This window comes from Procambarus clarkii, chromosome 70 (genome assembly GCF_040958095.1).
Source record: "Procambarus clarkii isolate CNS0578487 chromosome 70, FALCON_Pclarkii_2.0, whole genome shotgun sequence".
Taxonomy (NCBI): Eukaryota; Metazoa; Arthropoda; class Malacostraca; order Decapoda; family Cambaridae; genus Procambarus; species Procambarus clarkii.
In genome coordinates this window covers 11,258,856-11,277,888 of record NC_091219.1, presented here as the reverse complement: position 1 = coordinate 11,277,888, position 19,033 = coordinate 11,258,856, and positions in this window count along the sequence as shown.

Below are 19,033 nucleotides of genomic sequence, written 5' to 3'. Positions count from 1 at the left end.
CAGAACCTTGGCTGAACAAAGGATTGAACATGGGTTGCCAGAGAGTACCACCCAGGTATCACACTCACCAGATGTTAGGGTTAGGGAGAAGGACATTCCCTTGTTTGTTCCCGAAGAGGCAGAGAGCTTCTTCGAGCATTTTGAAAAAGTAGCCAGTATCAAGGAGTGGCCACAGGAGGAATGGGCCCAGCTGGTTAAGTTAAGATTGACCGGTACAGCCAGGGAGGCATACACCCAATTGTCACTGGAAGAGTGCCAGGATTATGCCACGGTAAAGAGCAGCATATTGCGCTCGTTTGAGCTAACCCCAGAAGCTTATAGGAAGCGCTTCAGAGAGATGGTGAAGGTTGGAGTATGTACCTTTGCGGAGAAGCAAGGGATCTGGAAAGACGGTTCCAGAAGTGGATTGAGGCTGCTGGAGATGGATCTTACGCTGACCTGAAGCAACTGATGGTCATGGAGATGTTCTTGGAGATGATGCATCCCGAAACAAAATTCAAGATACAAGAAGCAGGGATAAAGGAGGTGAAAGATGCCGCAGATGGGGCGGACATGATTACGGAAGCATACAAGAGCTTGAGGGAGAACAGAGCGAAGAATGAGGTGAGATGCAGCAATGGCAGATCCAGTGGAGTCTGGGGAGGAAGAAATTATGAAAGACCCAGAGGAGTCTGGGGTGAGAAGAATTTTGATAAATGGGCAGATAAACGTAAGTACCCTAAAACTCAGAAGAGTAGGTCGTGCACTTCGTCTGAAAGTGAGGATGGAGGAGCTAAACGAGAAACTAATCGTTATCCAGGAAATCAAGAGTCCAGTAAAGCCCCACAGAGTGCAGGTAGTGTGCCTGGCTCGAGGAATTCTCATGCGAGTGGACAAAATCAGAGCCACTCTGGTACATATAGAAGAGACTTTTCCCAGGTGAGATGTTACAATTGTAACGGATTGGGTCACGTGATGGGAGATTGTCGGCAGGGCAAGAGAGTTGTGACCCTGGCCATGTGTGACCCCCGAAGTAAATATACTAATGTGTTCCAAGACAAACCACAGAAGGTGAACTTAGTGAACGAGACGTATAGGCCGTTCATGAGCAAAGGTTGGATCAGTATAGGAGGCCAACCTGAAGTAGAAATTGGTATTTTAAGAGATACCGGAGCTAATCAGAGCTTGATTACGAGAAGCCTGATTGAGAATGATCGACGGTTAGCTGGCAGGAGTATGATGAAAGTATACGGGTTATTGTCTGAGAGTGACATGCCAGTTTGTACTGTCCAGCTAAGGTCGGAATATGTGTCGGCAGAGGTGATGTTGGGAGTATGCCCCGACATACCTGTTCCAGGAGTCCAAGTGATCCTGGGAAATAACTTGTGCAGGACAAAGGTGTTGCCAAGAGTCATAGAGGAAACTGTGCCAGAGAAGTGCCCAGAGGGCCACGGCACGGGTGGGACACCTGAGAGTGTGAACCTGACTGATATCCGAGGGGATGAGTCAGGAGACTGCCAATTTTTGAAAACCCTGTCTCAGTAGTGGTGAAGGCAGAGGTGGCCGAAGAGGAAGACGCTGGAGAAGATGAGACAGTGTCGATTCAACTGGTAGAGGATATGGATGTAGATATATAGCGTGGATATTTGAGGAAGGTCCGATTCAGGAAGATGGAATCTCGGTGAGGTCAAAAGTGAAGATGACCCAACCAAAGAAGAATACTGTGAAGAGAGCAGACCTGAGTAGAGCCCAGCCCGCTGAAATTAAGACTCGGAAGGTGAATACAACTGTGCTGAGTAGGAATGAGGTAGGATGTGGACATACTAAGGACGGGTGTAAAACGTCAAGTTGTCCACGAGCACAGAGGCATATGGATAGTAGAGTTAAGTTGTTTGAGGTGTCAGGAGTTGACATGTTTCACAGAATACGTGGAGGAGAGATAGTGAAGAAGAGTAATAGCCGAGAAAATGAAAGGAGAAGAGACAGTATGTGTGGAGAGATGCTTACGAGCACTCTAGGAGAGGTAAAGCGACATGTACGGTCGAGTGTTGTTGGGTATAGTACAGTGCTCGAAAAAACTTTTAGGGAATGAAGAAGAGTTGAAGGAGAAGAAATGGAGTGGTATAGAGGTGAGAAGTGCGGGAAGAGAATGATGATACAAGCATGGAGGAGTAGAAGAAAGCCGAGGACTCGATAGAAGTAAAACGGGATGAGGTCTCGGATAAATAAGGAGACGAAAGGGAGGATCGTCGGTGAAGACGAGGGAGTGAAGTATGATGACAGGAGACGGAAGTATAATGGCAGTAGACGGAAGTATGAAGACGACAGAGGAGGTACAGGCAGTAGATGTCTGACTCTGGACGTGAAGAGAAGAAGACGAGGAAACGGAGGGTGGAAACAATAAGTTGAGTGGACCGATGGAGTGCAGGCGTCCAAGGAGGACAGCCTAGCCAAGAGGTGACAGAGAAATCGGACCGTTAGTGAGAAGATCATGTTTCTGGCGAGTTGTGAGCCAGATATTGCAAATTACAAGGAGCGACTGGATGTGCAGTGTACATCGATGATATTGTAGTGTTCGCTGATTCCTGGAAGGATCACGTGGATCGACTTTTAGATTTGTTCGATCGATTGGAGAAGGCCAACATGACGATCAACTTAGCAAAAAGCGAGTTCGGGAGAGCCCGCCTGGAGTACCTTGGATATATAGTAGGGCAAGGCGAGGTTGCTCCGGTAAGAGCAAAGGTGTAGGCCATTGACAATTTCCCAGTGACCAGGAGTAAGAAAGAATTGTTGAGATACCTCGGTATGATTGGATATTACCGGAAGTTCTGTGAAAATTTCTCAAACATAGCCGCTCCTATGACGAGTTTGCTATCAAAGAGCAAGAAGTGGGAGTGGAATGGAACAGCACAAGAAGCGTTTGAAATGACCAAAAGACTGTTGACCGAGGCGCCTTTACTAGCACCGTTTAGGTTATTTGTAGATGCCAGTGAGTGGGGTAGGACACCCAGTGACGGTGTATACAGACCATAATCCCTTAGTTTTCCTGAGGAAAATGAAGCATGGAAACCAGAGGTTAACCAGATGGTTTTTATCGCTCCAAGAGTATGACCTGGTGATAATGCAAATATGAGGGCGAGGCAATGTAGTGGCTGATGCGTTATCTCGAGCCTAGCCACTAGAATAAATATCAAAAATAAGGGGGAGGGAGTGTTATGATCCGAGGCAGCCGAAAAACAAGTCTCCCCTTGAGAATTATTCTATCAAGCCTGACCTGACTAGAAGGTCTAGGAAATATAGAGGTGATAACACAGATGTAAAATAGTCGGTTGGACTTAATGAACAATTTCAGATTATGGGCAGTGAATAAGAAAATAGATAAATGACTGGTTAGGAGATGTGGATAATTTGCTGGAGGCGTGAGGCTCGCTTCTGGAGGGCTTTGACCTCACTTGAGGCCAGACATCGCAGGGGGAAGCTGTGCTCCGTTTGAGCTCCCGTCAGAAAGGAACCCCTAGTGATATATCTCCAAGAGAAGAGAAGTGTGCAGACGTGCCAGCTGTGGAATCGAGCTGGGAATGTTGTGGTCTCAAGTCCTGGACGACGAGGAGTGTTTATTAAGCCACCCAGAGACATTATCGTGGGCCGTGGGAGTGCCCTGACCAGACTCCATCAGAGAGAGGAGCGCCGTCGACCAGACAATCTGTGGTAAGCACGATTTTAAGCCAGTTTCTAGTGATTACTTGTAGGTGGTCGTGTGCCCAGCGACAGTACCGAATGTTTATTGATAAGTTAGACATGTTTTGGTAAAGCAGAAGGCCTAAAATAAGAGAGTGGAGATGGAGGACGGAGCGACGTCCGTCTCCTCTGAGCGCTGGCAGATGACTGAGGGAGCCCAGCTCCTGGCGGGGTAGCTGCCTCCAGGGCCGCCTGGCCGGGCGGAGCATGGACCAGCCCAAATGGGGGAATCCACTCTCACAGTATGAAGAGATCAGAGATATGTAAGGTGCAAACATATTGTGTGGATTATTTCGTTTATGTGTTTAAGGGGAAACATTTTTATTGGCTTGTCAATGGGTTGCAGGTTTGTCGTAGGAAGAAGTTGCTGAGTGGACTTCGAGCCAGTAGAGTGAGTTAGTGGAAGAGACTAGAAGACTGTGGAAGGAGTAGTGTACTCTGAGGAAGAATAGCCCCCACAGTGAAGAGTAGGACCTCGAGCTGTGAGGAGAAGCAGTGAAGAGGAGTGTCACGTGCTTCTGTAATATCAGTGGCGAAACTCCAGTTTTGTTCGAGGAAACTTCATAGTGTAGCAGCCAGGAGAGCTGTGGAGGACTTTAGTAGAAGTGGTGAAGCACCATAGTTGCTCAAGGAAGACTTCATGGTGAAGCAGCCTGGAAGAGCTGCGAAGGATCCTGGTAGATAAACCCGGAAGAACCTGAGATCAGGGTAGTGAGCTTCCAGATGTGGAGGGGAAGTTCTGGTTGATTACTTGTAAGGAGTTGGTAGAGTGTTTGGTTGTCATTAGCGTGCAAGACGCAGTGAGAGGTGAGTGATTGTTTGCCATTTTTGTGCCAAGGAGCACTTATACTGAAGTATAGAGTTACAGTCGTAGGCTGGATTACCTGCAGAGACATACATATGTGTTCTAGGACTGACAGGGTGATCAGTTGATCATTGTTGTATATCAAGGAACATTTATACTAATATTTATGTTATTGCAGCCATACGCTGGTTTTCCTTGTATGTGTTTATATATATATATATATATATATATATATATATATATATATATATATATATATATATGTTTCCTCCGAGGCTATGGGTCCCCCTTCTTCCAGCTAGAGGTATATATACATATATATATATATATATATATATATATATATATATATATATATATATATATATATATATATATATATATATATATATACACATATATATATATTGTGACGGTAACGCGTTGGTGTTCTGCTGTTCAAAGCTAGGGGTATGGCCTCGTCACATAGTATAAAAAAAAATAGAAAATCTGGAACTTCGTCTGTGGTAAGGTAAGGAGAAGACACACAAAACACAAGTAAACTTTAACAATGGAATTTTAATTACGTTAAATAAATCAAAACATGAATAAAATGGACAAACAAATTCGTATAATAAAATCAATCAAAATAATAAGAATAATTAAATGACACAATGAAAAGTTACGTTAAGACAAGTGAGCAAAATAACAAGAAGTGCAATAGACAAGTAAATGAGAGGTGCGGGAATATCGGCTTTAAGCTATCACCTCTCTTAGTACACGTACGCCAAAGCTTACGTCTAGCAGGGAGAAGTGTTAACTGTGAGAAAGAACTGAATATTCTGAGGTCTGAGGTCGTGGCGGCCCCAGACATCAAGTAGTATGGGGGGGTGGAGTGCAGTTGCAGCCCGACCGGCGACCAATCAGAGGAGCCGGCAGCAAGACAGGTAGTTTGGCGGTTTGAGTCTGAGCAGGTGTTCTTGGCTGCATACGTTTTGCGCTCTGGCAAACCTTGCTGGTGTTGTTGTCGTTGTTGGACATTTCTTCCATAGTAGTTATATATATTTGTTGCGACATATTTTTGGAGGGAAGAGCAGGCTCAATCTCTTGAAGGAGATTATCGTCACAATATATATATATATATATATATATATATATATATATATATATATATATATATATATATATATATATATATATATGTATATATATATATATATATATATATATATATATATATATATATATATATATATATACATATATATATACATATATATATACATATATATATATTTATATATATATATATATATATATATATATATATATATATATATATATTTTGGTAGCAGTCTTTCCTGTAGACATATATTATTAAATATTACCGAAAAAGTAAGATTAATAATTCTAACGCGAATTTTCTCAATCTTTCGTACATTTCTCTTCACTGTTGGTGGCAATTCAAAAATCAATTCTCCAAAATTCATTTTTATTTCTAGTCTGACGCGACACTTGAGCGCGTTTCGTAAAACTTATTACACTTTCAAAGACTTTAGTTTAAACATTCACAACTGAATAGAACTTACACATCTCCGATTTGTTTATATCTACATTTGAGTGAGGTGGATGGGGTGAGGTGGTATTTAATAAGGTATTAATTTCATCAACACAAGACAGAACACGAAACAATGGGTATTGAATAGAAGTGATTGTAGAAAGCCTATTGGTCCATATTTCTTGATGCTTCTATATTGGAGCGGAGTCTTGAGGTGGGTAGAGTATAGTTGTGCATTAATTGGCTGTTGATTGCTGGTGTTGACTTCTTGATGTGTAGTGCCTCGCAAACGTCAAGCCGTCTGCTATCGCTGTATCTATCGATGATTTCTGTGTTGTTTACTAGGATTTCTCTGGCGATAATTTGGTTGTGGGAAGAAATTATATGTTCCTTAATGGAGCCCTGTTGCTTATGCATCGTTAAACGCCTTGAAAGAGATGTTGTTGTCTTGCCTATATACTGGGTTTTTTGGAGCTTACAGTCCCCAAGAGGGCATTTGAAGGCATAGACGACGTTGATCTCTTTTAAAGCGTTCTGCTTTGTGTCTGGAGAGTTTCTCATGAGTAGGCTGGCCGTTTTTCTGATTTTATAGTAAATCGTCAGTTGTATCCTCTGATTTTTGTCTGTAGGGATAACGTTTCTATTAACAATATCTTTCAGGACCCTTTCCTCCGTTTTATGAGCTGTGGAAAAGAAGTTCCTGTAAAATAGTCTAATAGGGGGTATAGGTGTTGTGTTGGTTGTCTCTTCAGAGGTTGCATGGCGTTTCACTTTCCTTCTTATGATGTCTTCGACGAAACCATTGGAGAAGCCGTTGTTTACTAGGACCTGCCTTACCCTACAGAGTTCTTCGTCGACTTGCTTCCATTCTGAGCTGTGGCTGAGAGCACGGTCGACATATGCGTTAACAACACTTCTCTTGTACCTATCTGGGCAGTCGCTTTAGGCATTTAGGCACATTCCTATGTTCGTTTCCTTAGTGTAGACTGCAGTGTGGAAACCTCCGCTCTTTTCCATGACTGTTACATCTAGAAAGGGCAGCTTCCCATCCTTTTCCATCTTGTAAGTGAAACGCAGCACGGAACTCTGCTCAAATGCCTCCTTCAGCTCCTGCAGATGTCTGACATCAGGTACCTGTGTAAAAATGTCGTCAACATACCTGCAGTATATGGCCGGTTTCAAGTTCATGTCGACTAAGACTTTTTGCTCGATGGTACCCATGTAGAAGTTTGCAAACAGGACACCTAGGGGAGAACCCATGGCGACCCCATCTACTTGCTTATACATGTGCCCATCCGGGCTCAAGAAGGGTGCCTCTTTAGTACAAGCTTGGAGTAGTTTCCTTAGGATATTTTCTGGTATGTCAAGAGGAGTACAGGCTGGATCACGATAATGATTGGCCGAAGTGGGTTTCCAGGCTTGTGTGTCTTGACATTTCCATACGCATATCCAGGTTTATATTCCCCAATAATCTTTTGCAGGTGGAGTCCTGATTTCTTGGCGTTTACAGTTTCGATTAGTTTATTGACCTTTGCTCTCAATTCGGCTGTAGTGTCCTTCGTTACCCTTTGGAATTTAGTTTGGTCAGAGAGTATGAGGTTCATTTTCGCCAGATATTCACCAGATAGACACACAAGCCTGGAAACCCACTTCGGCCAATCATTAGCCAGATACCCACACCAACGTACAGACTAGCGAAGCGACTCAACGGCCTGCTGACTCCTTATGTCCCTTGCGCCTTCAGCCTGAAGTCGCCAAAGGAATTTGTTGACTTACTGCGGGGCACACGGGCCACAGGAATAATAGCCTCGTTGGACGTAGAATCGCTGTTCACCAACGTACCAGTGGACGAGACAATCGGGATGATAGTCAACACCAGCAATCAACAGCCAATTAATGCACAACTATACTCTACCCACCTCAAGACTCCGCTCCAATATAGAAGCATCAAGAAATATGGACCAATAGGCTTTCTACAATCACTTCTATTCAATACCCATTGTTTCGTGTTCTGTCTTGTGTTGATGAAATTAATACCTTATTAAATACCACCTCACCCCATCCACCTCACTCAAATGTAGATATAAACAAATCGGAGATGTGTAAGTTCTATTCAGTTGTGTATGTTTAAACTAAAGTCTTTGAAAATGTAATAAGTTTTACGAAACGCGCTCAAGTGTCGCGTCAGACTAGAAATAAAAATGAATTTTGGAGAATTGATTTTTGAATTGCCACCAACAGTGAAGAGAAATGTACGAAAGATTGAGAAAATTCGTGTTAGAATTATCAATCTTACTTTTTCGGTCATATTTAATATTATATATATATATATATATATATATATATATATATATATATATATATGTCGTACCTAATAGCCAGAACGCACTTCTCAGCCTACTATTCAAGGCCCGATTTGCCTAATAAGCCAAGTTTTCATGAATTAATGTTTTTTCGTCTACCTAACCTACCTAACCTAACCTAACCTAGCTTTTTTTGGCTACCTAACCTAACCTTACCTATAAATATAGGTTAGGTTAGGTTAGGTAGGGTTGGTTAGGTTCGGTCATATATCTACGTTAATTTTAACTCCAATAAAAAAAATTGACCTCATACATAGAGAAAAGGGTTGCTTTATCATTTCATAAGAAAAAAATTATAGTAAATATATTAATTCAGGAAAACTTGGCTTATTAGGCAAATCGGGCCTTGAATAGTAGGCTGAGAAGTGAGTTCTGGCTACTAGGTACGACATATATATATATATATATATATATATATATATATATATATATATATATATATATATATATATATATATATATATATATTTATATATTTATATATATATATATATATATATATATATTCTCTTGCTGATAGTGAAACATTGTGTTATAAGACTTGACCTACTTGAGGAGGTTGGTAGTATTAGGTGGTGAGTCAGGAGATAGGATACCACTTGATAAGCAGATGATAGAGTTCTGATGGTGTTGGAGTGCAACCTGACTGAAATAGTATAGAGTGTAGGATTCATTATTATTATTATTATATGTGTGTATGTATTGTGTTTGTGCTTTGTCCATTAAATGTATTCAAATTTGCTGGTGTTTGCCGTTGTCCTAGTGAGGCTTCCCAGGAAGTAGGAAAGAAGGAAAGAGAGAGAAAGAACTAAGAACCACAGCTGTGGATAGGGTAGAACGGAAAACTAATAAGTCAAAGGGGATTGAGGAGATCATATCACATAAGGAGAGAGTGACGAGTCACAGCGGCTCGAGTGGGTGTGTGTACGTGACAACGAGGCTAAGTATTGGAGCCGCATCCCCTAAACGTGTGACGTTGAGCCCCTCTCCAAGAGCCAGAAGCACCCAGGGTGATCTCCTGGTAAAGTATGAGCACTCTACCGAGTTTTGGGTTGGATTGTCTATAAAGAAGGATCAACGACAACACCCAACCACAATATAGTGTAGTGGCATACCTCTGAACCTTTTCCAGGTTCGTCTTGTGCTTGACATGGCATGAGCTCCATGCTGGGGCCTTATACTCCAGGATTGGTCTTACATACACATAAGGGTCATAACTGGCCGACCCCTCACAGTGTTCAAGAGAGAACTGGATAAGCACCTCCAAAGGATACCTGATCAACCAGGCTGTGACTCATACGTCAAGCTGCGAGCAGCCGCGTCTAACAGCCTGGTTGATCAGTCCAGCAACCAGGAGGCCTGGTCGATGACCGGGCTGCGGGGACACTAAGCCCCGGAAGCACCTCAAGGTAACCTCAAGGTAACATATGTGGTATAAAAGATTCTGAATGATTCCTTACACAGGTTCCTAAAGACTGTTTTGATGTATTCTGTGTGTATGTGTGTACTCACCAAGTTGTACTCACCTAGTTGTGTCTGCAGGATCGAGCATTGACTCTTGGATCCCGTCTTTCGAGCATTGGTTGTTTACAGCAATGACTCCTGTCCCATTTCCCTATCATACCTGGTTTTAAAATTATCAATAGTATTTGCTTCCACAACCTGTTTCTGAAGTGCATTCCATTTTCCCACTACTCTCACACTAAAAGAAAACTTCCTAACATCTCTGTGACTCATCTGAGTTTCAAGCTTCCATCCATGTCCCCTCGTTCTGTTACTGTTCCGTGTGAACATTTCGTCTATATCCACTCTGTCAATCCCTCTGAGTATTTTATACGTTCCTATCATGTCCCCCCTCTCCCTTCTTCTTTTTAGTGCCGGTGAGCCGGTCGGCCGAGCGGACAGTACGCTGGACTTGTGATCCTGTGGTCCTGGGTTCGATCCCAGGCGTCGGCGAGAAACAATGGGCAGAGTTTCTTTCACCTTGATGCCCCTGTTACCTACCAGTAAAATAGGTACCTGGCTGTTAGTCAGCTGTCACGGGCTGCTTCCTGGGGGTGGAAGCCTGGTCGAAGACCGGGCCGCGGGGACACTAAAGCCCCGAAATCATCTCAAGATAACCTTAAGATAGTGTCGTAAGGCACAGTTCCCTCAGGCGCTCCTCATACCCCATCCCTTGTAGCTCTGGGACGAGTCTCGTTGCAAACCTCTGAACCTTTTCCAGTTTCATTATATGCTTCTTCAGATGGGGACTCCATGATGAGGCGGCATACTCTAAGACTGGCCTCACGTAGGCAGTGTAAAGTGCCCTAAATGCCTCCTTACTTAGGTTTCTGAATGATGTTCTAACTTTTGCCAGTGTAGAGTACGCTGCTGTCGTTATCCTATTTATATGTGCCTCAGGAGATAGATTAGATGTTACGTCCACACCCAAGTCTCTTTCGCAAGTCGTCACAGGTAGGCTGTTCCCCTTCATTGTGTACTGTCCCTTTGGTCTCCTATCTCCTAATCCCATTTCCATAACTTTACATTTGCTCGTGTTGAATTCCAGTAGCCATTTCTCTGACCATCTTTGCAACCTGTTCATATCCTCTTGGAGGATCCTGCAATCCTCATCTGTCACAACTCTTCTCATCAACTTTGCGTCATCCGCAAGCATCGACATGTAGGACTCTACGCCTGTAAACATGTCGTTAACATATACAAGAAATAGAATTGGTCCCAGCACCGATCTTTCCCCCCTTACCGTAACTCTTTGGCTCCTTCCTGTTAGATAGTTCCTTATCCATGCTAGGACCTTTCCCCCCACCCCCGCCTGCCTCTCGAGCTTAAACAGCAGTCTCATGTGCGGTACTGTATCAAAGGCTTTTTGGCAGTCCAGAAATATGCAGTCTGCCCAACCATCTCTGTCCTGCCTTATCCTCGTTATTTTATCATAGATTTTCAAAAGGTTTGTTAGGCACGATTTCTCTGTCCAGAACCCATGTTGATGTTTGTTCACAAACCTAATGTTCTCCAGGTGTGCAACCAGTCGTAGCCTTATTATTCTTTCCAGTATTTTACAGGGGATGCTTGTCAGTGATACAGGTCTATAGTTAAGTGCCTCCTCCCTATCACCTTTCTTGAAGATCGGCACGACATTTGCCTTCTTCCAGCAACTGGGCAATTCTCCCGACATAAGTGACTCATTAAAGATCATTGCCAGAGGCACGCTGAGGGCCTGCGCTGCTTCTTTTAGTATCCACGGTGATACTTTGTCTGGTCCAACTGCTTTAGTTGCATCTACAGTTGTCAACTGTTTCATTACCTCCTCTGCTGTCACCTCTATATCTGATAGTCTTTCATCTAGGGTAACCCCTTCCAACAATGGGAGCTGCTTAGGCTCGGTAGTGAACACTCCATGGAAACTGGCATTCAGTGCCTCGCATATTTCCTTGTCACTTTCAGTATATGCCCCCTCTGTCTTCCTTAGTCTTGTCACTTGGTCGTTCACCGACATTTTTCTTCTTATATGACTGTGTAGTAACTTAGGTGGTTTTTTCGCTTTGATTGCAATATCGTTCTCATAATCCCTTTCCAATGTTCGTCTTATGTTAATGTAATCGTTCCTAGCTCTGTTGTATCTGATCCTGTTGTCCTCTGTCCTTTGTCTGCTGTACTTCCTCCACTCCCGCCTGCTGGCCATTTTTGCTTCCTGACACTGTCTATTAAACCATGGGTTATTATATTCCTTCTTATTTTTTCCCTTTACTGTTGGTATAAATCTCTCTTCGGCCTCCTGGCATTTCTGTATGACTAGGTCCATCATATCTTGGACTGTTTTTCCTCTAATTTCTTCCTCCCACTGCACTTCACCCAGATAGTCCCTTAACCTCTTATAGTCCCCTTTCCTGTAGTCAACTCTCCTTTCCCAGATCTCTTGTCCCATGGTCATAAGTTTGAATTCCATCATGTAGTCAAAGACTAGGACACAATGGTCACTGGCCCCTAGAGGTATTTCATGCTCTAAATTCTCGATATCTTCTACGTTCTGGGTGAAAATCAGGTCTAATAGGCTCGGTGCATCTCCTCCTCTTTCCCTTGTGTCTTCCTTCACATGTTGTGTTAGGAAATTCCTGTCTATAACATCTACTAATTTTGCTCCCCACGTTTCGTCCCCTCCATGGGGATTCCTTGATTTCCAATTTATCTCTCCATGATTTAGATCCCCCATGATCAGCAGCTTCGCTCTCATTCTGTGGGTTAGTGTTGCTGCCTTCTGCAGTTCATCTATACATGCCTTGTTGTTGTCATCATACTCCTGCCTGGGTCTTCAACTGTTTGGTGGGGGATTGTAGATTACCAAGAACACAATCTTCCTCCCATCTACTGTCCGAATTCCATGTATGAAGCTTGTGCACTCATAGGTAACCCGATTTCCCAGGTCTTCAAACTTCCATTTCTGCTTTATTAGGAGTGCCACTCCCCCAGAATGCAGATTGGAACGGGAACGTCGTTCCCTATATAGGCGAACAAAACGAATCGCGGAACAACTTGAGAGTCGCACCCTATCTCAAGAACGGCGAAGAAGGTTAGGTAGAGAAATAGAAACAATTGAACTCAAGCTACAAGAATCATACAAAACCCAGGAGAGGCAAAGAGAGCAAAAGGCCATCAGTGAAATAGAGAGAAATCCGAAATATTTTTTCTCCTATGCAAAATCAAGATCAAAAACCACATCTAGTATCGGGCCCCTGCGAAAGGGAGATGGAACTTTCACAGATGACAACAAAGAAATGAGCGAGTTACTGAGGAAGCAGTACGACTCTGTTTTCAGTGAGCCATTAAATGCACTAAAGATTGATAACCCAAATGAATTTTTCATGGATATGATACCAACATCAAATCATATATCAGACGTCGCCCTATCCCCACTAGATTTTGAAGAAGCCATAAACAGTATGCCTATGCACTCTGCACCAGGCCTGGATTCTTGGAACTCCATATTCATCAAGAACTGTAAAAAACCACTATCGCAGGCCCTTCACATTCTGTGGAGACAAAGCCTAGATACTGGCGTTATCCCTGACATACTAAAAACAGCAGAGATAGCACCACTCCATAAAGGAGGAAATAAGGCAGAGGCAAAAAATTACAGACCGATAGCACTAACATCGCACATCATAAAAATTTTTGAGAGAGTGCTAAGAAGTAAGATCACAAAATACATGGAATCACAGCATCTCCATAACCCCGGACAACATGGTTTCAGAACAGGGCGCTCTTGCCTGTCGCAGTTGCTGGACCACTATGATATGGCATTAGATGCTATGGAAGACAAACAAAACGCTGATGTAATTTACACAGATTTCGCAAAAGCTTTTGATAAATGTGACCATGGTGTTATTGCACATAAAATGCGTTCAAAAGGAATTACCGGGAAAATAGGCAGATGGATCTACAATTTCCTGACTGACAGAACCCAATGTGTAATAGTCAACAAAATAAAATCCAGCCCATCAACCGTGAAGAGCTCAGTCCCCCAGGGTACTGTGCTTGCTCCAGTACTTTTTCTCATCCTCATATCGGACATAGACCAGAACACAACCTATAGCACTGTATCATCCTTTGCAGATGACACTAGGATTTTCATGAGAGTTGGCAACATAGAGGACACGGCAAACCTCCAATCAGATGTAGATCAGGTCTTTCTATGGGCTACAGAAAATAATATGGTATTCAACGAGGATAAGTTTCAGCTCATGCGCTACGGAAAAATTGAAAATATAAAAACAGAAACCACGTACAAAACGCAGGCAAATCATAACATAGAACGAAAAGGCAATGTAAAGGACCTGGGTGTACTCATGTCGGAAGACCTTACCTTTAAAGAACACAATAAAGTAGCCGTCACAACTGCAAGAAAAATGACAGGTTGGATAACAAGAACTTTTCACACTAGAGATGCTATACCGATGATGATACTTTTCAAAACGCTTGTGCTCTCTAGAGTGGAGTACTGCTGCACAATGACAGCCCCTTTCAAAGCTGGAGAAATTGCTGACCTAGAGAGCGTGCAGAGATCCTTTACTGCTAGAATCCACTCAGTAAAACATCTAAATTACTGGGACCGACTAAAGAGCCTAAATCTGTACTCCCTTGAGCGCAGGCGGGAGAGATACATAATAATTTACACGTGGAAAATAATTGAAGGGCTGGTCCCAAACCTGCACACAGAAATAACACCACATGAGACCAGAAGACATGGCAGGATGTGCAGAATACCCCTGTTGAAAAGCAGAGGTGCAACAGGTACTCTGAGAGAGAACTCTATCAACATCAGAGGCCCGAGACTGTTCAACACGCTTCCACTACACATAAGGGACATAACTGGCAAACCCCTCACAGTGTTCAAGAGAGAACTGGATAAGCACCTCCAAAGAATACCTGATCAACCAGGCTGTGACTCATACGTCAGGCTGCGAGCAGCCGCGTCTAACAGCCTGGTTGATCAGTCCAGCAACCAGGAGGCCTGGTCGACGACCGGGCCGCGGGGACACTAAGCTCCGGAAGCACCTCAAGGTAGGTAGCCCCCTCCCTGTCTCTGTCTCCTCTCTTTTCGTATCACCTGGTACCCTTCAGGAAAGATTGCATCTGAGATCATGTCATTAATTTTAGTTTTCAAAATTGCAACTATGTCAGGATCTGCTTCCCTCACTCTTTCTTTTATCTCTTCTGCTTTATTAGATACCCCATCAGCATTGGTGTACCAAACCTTGAGATTCTTCATGGAAACTCTTGTACCAGAGTTCTCCCTTTCTCTGGGGGTGTGGGGGGATCTGGGTTCAGTTGGGGGGGGGTGACTGGGGGCAGGGGGGATCTGGGGGGCGTCTGAGGAATGACTGGGGGCGGGGAGGATCCGGGGGATGTCCGGGGGGATCCGGGGGGTGTCTGGGGGGGGGGGGTCCGAGGGGTGTATGAGGGGTTAAAGAGGTCAGGAGGGGTGCTTGGGGGGACTAATGGGTGCTGGGCTTCTAGGAAGGTAGGTAGGAGGGTCTGGGGTAGGGCCTGGGTAGGTAGGTCTGGAGTAGAAAGGGCATACTGGGTCTGAAGATTAGGGAGGGTCTGATAGGCATAGAGGGGTTGGGAGATAGCGTAAGGTTGGGAGTCAGATAGAGGTTGAGAGGTTGGGAGGGGGAAGGATAGAGGGGGTGGGGGGGAACCACCTACCCCCCTCGCAAGGGTGGGGGGTCACATGGAAGGAGAGGGGATGAGATGGGGTGAGGGCTGGGTAGGTTTTGGGGATTGAGGGGATGAAGGCTGGGTGGGTTCTTGGGGTTGAGGGGATGAGGGCTGGGTGGGTTTTGGGGGTTGAGGGGATGAGGGCTGGACGGGTTTTGGGGGTTGAGGTGATGAGTGGGTCCTTGGAATGTGGGATGAATTTGACTGCAGTGGGGACAGAGGCATCAAGGGAGGTGTTGGGGAGATAAGCAGGGGCATGGAGGTGTTACGACCCTGGGTTCTCCAGTGGAAACCAGAGGTCAAAATTGAGCTATTAAACTTTCTGGTAGTACAGTTAGGTGCATCACTAGCGGCAATTGTTTGTATCTTCCCTGCCAGACGTAAGACTATTGTTGTTTCTCAAAGAGCATTTAAAGACTGAGCTGGGGGTTGATTATTAAATAATAACATAGGCACCAACTTTGCTTACTAATACTTTCTAATCATTTGTAAAGTAACAATACATTGCATAGGGGAAGATCTTTAATGTGCTTAGCTGCACGATCAATTAGGCTCCTTCCGGCACCACGACATGAGGGAGGCCAGCTGGTCGCTAGGAGCTCTCTCTTCTCTGTGGCTGGTGTCGTGCGGTTAAGACCTACTCTGTGGCTGTATCCCTACTCTCCTTCCTTCTCCTCTTACTTATTTCCCTTACCTGAAGTTCCTGTATCCTTAAGCTAAGTACGGGGCATTAGGGAGTGTACCTACTCTGGTAGTAACTATTGGTGAGACCTGGGGTTAGTATTTGCCAGTGTTTTGTTTACCCTAAGTGTTGTGTTTTGTATTAGGGTACCACATGGTCTCACTACCCTAAGCTGCATCCAGCTTCAGTGCTTATCCAGTAGTACTTTACCCTAGCTTGTTATTAGTGTAAACCTTGTATCCTGTCTATGTGGACCAAGGCTTTTAACGTAAGATAGGGTGGTAAAGTTATTATTATTATTGTTATTGGTGTGAGTGTATATGGGGGGTTGTTAAGGGGTTAATAAATAAGTACATGAATTACGGAGTATCTCTTCTTCCAAGGTGGGAGCGCAGTGATCAACCCTTAGACTAACATATATGGTCTTGTAGCCAGTTATTACTACTGTGGATAGTTTATTTTGGGGGCCGGGCCTTTTAGCTCTCCCATATTTGATACTCTTGTCTTCTAACTACCTTTACCCCTTAATAGTACCAGTACCCCATAGAAGCCCCACTCATATCAGTTATAACAAGTGGTTGGCCAGTCCGGGAGGAACATTATAAGTGTAAAAAATTAGATTCTTGAGTGCCAAAATTAATTTTTTTTATTTCCGCAGAACGGTTGTGTGCTAGCCTAGGGTCTAGCTCATCTAGCAAAGGACATTCTTGCACTGACTGGACACCCAGCTGGATCCCTTCACGATTAAGGTTAGTGTGGCCTTGTGTTAGGGGCCGTGCAAATTTTTGTTTTTTTCCAATTTTTATTTTTTAATTTTTTCTTTGGCTGGGAGCTAAAATTATTAGTGATGTCTTCTGAAATGCAGAAACTGGCAAGGGAGCCTTCAGTGGTAGAGATAAAGAAACTTAAAAAGTCTAATTTAGTATTGTTAGGCCAGGAATTTGGCCTAGAATTAAATGTTGCAGATAAAAAGTGGACTTTGGTGAATGAAATATTACAACATTGTATTGATGAACAACTATTGGCAAGTGATACACCTTTATGCCAGCCTAGCCAAGCAGAAAGTGCAACTCATAGGGAAAGTGAATTAGCTTTAGAGTTAGCAAAAATAAAATTAGAGGAGCAAAGACTCAAAACCGAGGAGGCTAAAATTAGAGCGAATGCCACTGGAACTCCACCTGTCGGGGATTCAAACCCCAGGCATTATGAGAAAAAGCATAATTTGCCTGAATTTTCAGAGTCTGACCCTGAAAGGTTTTTCAACCATTTTCAGAGAGTGGCCACGTCCATGAACTGGCCAAAGGAAGAGTGGGTGAAAATCCTACAGGGAAGACTTAGGGGTAAAGCACAAGATATTTTTATAAACATGCCTGACGACGAGTGTTTCGAATATGATAAAGTCAGGGAATGTATTTTGCGGGCATATGAAATTACTCCTGAAGCTCACCGCCAAGTTTATCGTAACCTTAGGCCTACTCACAACCAACCGCTCACTGAATTTGTGAATGATCAAATTTGATTGTTTGATAGATGGATTCGCTCGGCGAAAGCCGAAACATACGAGGCTCTCAGGAACTTAATTTTAATGGAGCATTTTATAGATGTTATGCCAGAGAACGTATCACAGTACATTAAAGGAAGGATAGAGTTAAATTCTAAAATAGGGGATTTGGCTAAGTTGGCAGAAAACTACCAATTGGCGGGCAAAAGGCCCAATAAAAATAATTATACCCCACAGAGTAGCAAAACTTATAACCACAGCCAGTCCAGACCAGCTCATTCTAACCCTTTACCTAATGCACCTTTTGTTTCAGACATAACTAACCCTGTTAAAGTGTCTAGCCCAACGGCACCTAAAGGTGAACCGAAGGGTAATTCTGTTAGTAATGTCTCTTCTCCCCGACGTTTTTGTGGTCACTGTAATCGTTCAAACCACAATATTAGCCGTTGTTGGCAACTGTACCCAGAAAAAAGACCCAATGCTCTAGTTGTGACACAGGGCTTGAGGCCTTCGGAAGGGTTAGGGAGTAAGACCTCCAACCCACAGTGGTTGGACTTGCTTACCCCATTCTTATCGAAAGGGAGACTACTTTTGTCTGAGGGTTCTTCCTGGAAGGACGTGGTGATCTTCCGAGACACCGGTGCCATCCAGACTTTAATTTTAGAGAGTGCATTGCAAGGTGCCAACACTCTCGACACTGGAGAGGTGGTACTGGTCGAGGGTGTCACTAGTGATACTCGGGCAGTACCCCTCCATAAGGTTACCCTGGAATCTGATTTCCACAAGGGTGTTTGTGCAGTCGGAGTCACTTCATACCTACCTTTCCCTAATGTTGATGTAATAGTTGGTAATGATTTAGCAGGGGATTAGGTAGGGGACTCCAGACTGCCTATTATGTTGCCTACCCTTAAGGTTTGCCTGGATCCACCCGCCGCAGAGGATAATGTTGTGTACCCTGCGTGCGCGGTGACCAGGTCTATGGGACTTAAATGTAAGGGCAGCCCTGTGCTTGCCAAGGTGGTAAATCCCGAGGTCATGAGGAGCTTTCCGAGTGGTGAAAACCAAGTGGACCTCGCGGACACATTCATGGCCCGACTCGATGACGTGGCCGAGGACATTGTGGAGAGCCTGCCACCGCCATCTACCGAGAGTAGTGGGGAGGTGGAGGAGAACACTGTTGAGCCTCGGCCAATGGCATCTGACCAAG